Raw genomic sequence first — 6,000 nt, forward strand, 5'->3', positions numbered from 1 at the left:
TGCATGTTACAATTCCTTTGTGGGAATGATTGATTGATTTGTTTCTGTTCTATCATATGATTCCTCTTCTCATTTGTGAAAGGTAACCGGGAGCCCTTCCTCTAGCCCCCATCTCTATAAAAAGGGACTTACACTAACTCAGAAAGTAAAGCACAAGACTAGGAGGATATGGATGTCCAAATATCATATGGTATTAAAAAAAAAACTTGGGCTTTGTTCAAATGGGCCCTCGTATATTATTGCTTAGATAATAAACCCTTATTCTTTCAGGTCATGTTATTTTTTTTCAACCAAAGCACTTAGTATCCAAGATATTTAAAACTCCATAGCTTGTTAAATCACCTCACCTTACCTGTAAGCTACAGTCTATCATGCTTTTAAGTGTGAAACACGTTATCTGGTGTTTAAATACTTCAGCTTTGAAGAATTCTGGTAAAAGTGCTTCACAATTGCATTAGCAAATACAGCTGGATCAAGATGCCTATCGGAGATATCTGTGATAACAAGACAAATAATTTCTTTGCCAACTTCTTGCCTCTCATCCTTACTATTCTCACATACCCAAAGACATTAGCCATTTAAAGGACTCATGATTTCTATATTGGAGATAAAAAGTAAATAAAACCAGTATGTTTCAGAAGCCTACTTACCCCCAAAGAAGTGATAATTTTCTTTCATTGTTTGTTGTTTGATATCTTAACATTTGACTTTGTTGAAGCAAAATATTAGAGTTTCACTTTTAAAACCCATTATGTTTCTAAATAAATTCCTCTTTAGATTAAGGTTATAATGCTTTAAGTGATTACCAAGTCAATATTCATTACCAATAGAGAAAGGGCTCTTATCTCCCATAGCCATCTATAACTTTCAGGTTCATTGTTGTATACTATTGTAACATTTAAATTTCAATGTTTAACTGTACCAATGAAAGGAAAAATATCAAGCAGCTTTGTTTATAAAGAAAAATGTGCCATGAGAGGTGCTGGAGGCTCAAGACTGTAATTCTACCTACTCAGGAGGCTGAGATCTTAGGATCATAGATCAAAGCCTGGACAGGAAAGTCCATGAGATTCTTATCTCCAATTAATCTCTGTCTCTGTCTCTCTGCCTCTCTGCCTCTCTCTCTCTCTCTACCTGTCTCTCCTCTCCTCTCTCCCCCCCCTCTCTCTCTCTCTTTCACACACACATACAAACACACGAAGAAGCCAGAGTGAAGCTGTGTCTCAAGTCATAGAGCCTTGAGTAAAAAGCTTAGGGACAGCATCCCAGCTGAGTTTAGGCCCCAAGATGTGGGCTTAACATTTAACAAAATGAATTGAACTACAGGGCATTGTGTGATGCGTTCAAGTCAGACAACAGATACCATGAATCCTGTCACACATGAATGTTTACCAGTAATTTGTAAGTGGGAGGTAGGGACATATTGGAGAGGTTAGATAATGGTACATTATCTACATTCAATAGAATTGATGAATTCATATGGCCTATAGTGACTATAGTTTAAAATATCTTACTATATTTTATGAATAAATAGAAGACATGAATGCAAAGGCTGAAAGCATAAAATAATATAGAGATGAGAACATCAAATACCTTGGCTTGATCAGTACATCAGGTATACATAGTGAAATACTTTATCTTATATTCCCCCCCCCAATGTTCTTGTCTATTAAAGGGATCTAAAAATACAGCTAACATGCAATTGCTACAAGGCTATTCCATCAATTATGAATAGATATGTCATCTTTAAATGTACCACTATTATTAAATGGTCTAGCTGATACGAAATAAATGATAAGCAATATATTGGTTCAGCACACACATTTGGAAATTTTTTTTTGCCAGTCCTGGGAATGAGCTCAGGGCCAGAGCACTGTCCTTGGACTTTCTCAAGGCTAGAGCTCTACCACTTGAGCCTCAGCACCACTTCCAGCTTTTTTCTATGTATGTGGTACCAAGGAATTGAACCCGGATCTTTGTGCATGTTAGGCAAGCACTCTACCACTAGGCCAAACTCCTAGCCCACATTTGGAAATTCTTTTTTTCCCATCAATTGTGGGACTTGAACTCTGGGCCTGGGTACTGTTCCTTAGCTCTTCAGTTCAGGTTAGTGCTCTACCACTTGAACCACAGCACCACTTTCGGTTTCCTGGTGGTTAATTGAAGATGAGTCTCACAGACTTTTGTGCCCAGGCTTTCAACTGCATTTCTCAGATCTCAGCCTCCTGAATAGCTAGGATTACAGACATGAGCCACTGGAACCTGGCTATGGAAACATTTTTTTACTCAGCAGTCTTGAATTTAAAAAAAAAAAGCAGCAGCTGCTACAGGAATGAACAGTGGGAAGTTTCCAGCCTCCTAAAGGACTAGGGACAATATCTCATTTCCTCGTTATCCATCTTCAGCACATCCACTATGCGTGAACTAATGATGTCTGAAGTTACATCACGTTTTAAAGTGTTTTGTGCACACCAAAAATGCAGAACAAATAGCAAAGAGATTTCTTATATAGTTTGCACATTAATAAGAATAGTTGGCCAAATAAAGAAAGTAACTGTTAGAAAGGAACAGTTCCATTATTAGCTGTATGGCAGTTTAGTAGCTCTGGACTACAGAAACCAAAGCAAACTAGTTAAAACAAAGAGGAAGTTATCATTTCACATAGCAACTCTGAAGACTTGGATAACCTCCTTCACATCACAAATTCAACTTCCCATGTTTTTAATCCTGATATCCTTTGTGTGAGCAATTTTTTTGAAAGACCAACCATTATGTGATTAAAAAAAATAGAGGATGGGGGAGAACGTTTAAGATCAAGAGGCACTATATTTCATAAACTGCTCTGAATGAGTAGTAACTCCTTTGTACGACTACTTAAAGAAAATAAAAATATATTTTTAAGAATGTGGCTGTCATTAAGGAGGAAAAAGAATCCTTTTTCTTCATACTTCTTTGTCAATAGCAAGAAAACTTTTCTCAGAAATTATCCATTAAAATTCACCAAAAATTTCACTCCCTGAAATTGTGTTTTGTACATTTTGAATCCACCCACCAGGAGCATAAAAATTAGCATGATTGTTTTCTCAAGCAAAGCAGTCTTGAAGTGATAATTTTAGAGTCACTTCCTTTGGTTCATATGACAGAAAGGAGGGGATATTTGAGGAAGAAAATCAAAACCTTTCTATGTCCATTTAAGGCGGGTAGGTCTCAGCAGTATTTTGATACTTTTTAAAGCGCTATGACAGGGCCAGGCATGGTGGCACCCACCTGTAGTTTCAGCACTCAGAAGCCTGAGGCATGAGTACTATGAGTACTCAAATTTCCCCTTTTTGCATGTAAGGAGCTATCTAGTACGATATATTGTTTCAGTCAAACTAAAATAGAACCAACCCTATGAAACGTACACAGATAAAGTAATTTTCATAGAACTAGGTGATTTAATTAGGTTTCATTAAATTATTTGCATAAATGCAATATTATCAATTGTTGAATTTCAACCTGATGTAACCACTGAAACTGAAGCATAAATCTAATTCTCATGTTAAGCACCTATATTACTCTCCTAGGGATTCTTTAAAACTGTAATTTTAGTGAGTTTATCTCAGAGTTCTGGAGAACAGATGTAGGAGATGAAGGGGCTGGAAAGGCTGTACTCCCTCTCAGAGCACCAGATAAAGATCTGTTTTGGTTGTCTCTCCTAGTTCTAGTAGTGGCATGCTTCTTTGTGTTCAAGGTTGTCCTTCTTGTAAGAACTCTACTGAGATTGAACATGTATCCACTCCAATATTACCCTAAATTACTCTGCAACAATCCTTTATCTGAATAAAGTCACACTCGGAGAGATGGCAAAATATTAACATGTAAAATTTTGGTAGAGCATTAGTCAACTCAGAACATCATTGTTGTAACAAATAAGTATTAAGATGAATTGGAACTTGAGGAATAACATCTAGAAATGAAAAAGCAACACAGAAATGGAGAAAATAGTTGCAAATCATTTGATTCATAAAGACTTATAAAGAACTCTTACATTTCAATAATGAAAATACTCTGATTTAAAGGAGACAGCAGAAGTACAGAAATGACAAAAACATATGAACATATGTTCAATATTACTATGACTTTGGTATGGTCTAAATGTAACCCTAACAGGTCCACCTAATGGAATTTGACTCCTTGAATAGTAACGATAAAGGGGCAAAACTTTTGAGATATGGAACCTATTGGAAGGTAATCATGAGGGCTCTAGCTTTGGAAATAGATTAATGCTGACTTGTAGGAAGTGTCAAATCTGAAACTAGATTAGATCCAGGTGTTATAAGACAAAAAAAGTGTAGTCATAGCCCCTTTCCCAAGTCTCTTGCTTGCTGTCTTCTGTGTTGTCTCTCCCTTCTGCATACAGCCAAATTCCCTTCCTGTTTCTTTGCTGTCTTGGGATACATCCAGATGCCAGAACCCTAGCCACTAGGATGACAGAACCAGAGAGCCAGCTGTGGTAAATGCTGGCAAAATGTAGAAAAAATGGAACCTTCATACACTACTGATGCAGCATCATTTGAAAACAGTCTGGAAATTTCTTAAAAAGTTAAATGTAGAGGCACTATATGACCAGAAATTCCACTCCCAGGTATTTACCCTAAACAACTGGAAAGATATCTGTGCTAAAGATTTTCATAACAGCATTTCTGATTATTATGAATAATTAATATGTTCAACCAATAATGGGCAAATTAAACATGTAGTATACTTGAAATTTGCAATAACAAAACTCTGATGCATGATATATTATGTCCTGTGAAAGAAGTTAGTCAAATTATTTCGTTCATATAAAATTCCAAAACTTAGCAAATTTAGAGACAGAAGGAAAATAAGTGGTTTCCTGACACTGAGAGAAGGAATAATAATAAGTAACTACTAAGAGATACAGGGTTTCCTATTGGAGTAAATGCCCTAGAAGGAAGTATGTGGTTCTGAGGACAGTGCACTTGTCTACCATGTGTATGTAAGACCTTGGTTCTCCAACGGAAGCAAAAATGTAAAATTATATTCATAGCTTCTCAACTCTGACTATACTAAAACTTACTGAATTATAACTTTGAATGGATGAATCATATAAAACATTAGGAGGTAAGTGTTTTTACATACCTATAATAATCATGCTTGATTTGAATTAAATAGCAATACAAATCACACACTACGAGTGTGTTCTTTGTTCTTCTTAAGCTGGCTCCTATCCTTATGTTTAGATTCATCCAATTAAGCATTGGCCTATTTAGATATAGAGAAATGCTGTAGAAAATCCTGCAGGTTCTAATACATCTTTTGCAAATAGGTACACTAAAGCTACTAGAAATGCTTGAAAAGAAATCTTCACTCTGGAAGTTATACTCTAAGATGGTGAGTAGTACAGTCAGAGACCATGTTAACAAAATGGCTTCCTGGGCTTTATCCTAGTCAGTCTAAAGTAGTCCATAAAAATCTTGATTATGCCAAGTATTACTGATGATTATGTATGGCTGGTAATCAGTTAACTATATGTAATGGAATTACTAGAACACATGACAGAGAATATGGAATTGAAGAGTAGAGTAGACCTCTGGGGTTATACTCTCAGGGCTCAAATTCTGCCTTCATTAAACATGTCCCACCTCTGTGTTGGAGACAAATGGCATACCACTTCCTGGGCTTCAGGAATGGAAGACAAGTTCTTCCAAAGTGAGGACAGGGTGATTACCCTACCCAAAGTACACTTAGAACAGAGGCTGCCAGGAATTCACCTCTAAAGATGTGTTTCCTACCAAAATTATGAATTTTAATACTGTTTAGATTGCATGCAAAAAAATAGGCCTGAGAAAGTATATTGAGATAGAAGCCAAGTTCTAGAATACTGATGGTACTAGGCTGATAAATTAAAATAAGAATGTTCTGACCAAACCAATTTTCCATGTTGAGTTAACATTCAAACCCGGATTATAAGATTAGAAGTAACGGGGTGATGGG

This window comes from Megascapheus bottae, chromosome 4, assembly GCF_031878675.1.
Source record: "Megascapheus bottae isolate mThoBot1 chromosome 4, mThoBot2.hap1, whole genome shotgun sequence".
NCBI classification, from domain to species: Eukaryota; Metazoa; Chordata; class Mammalia; order Rodentia; family Geomyidae; genus Megascapheus; species Megascapheus bottae.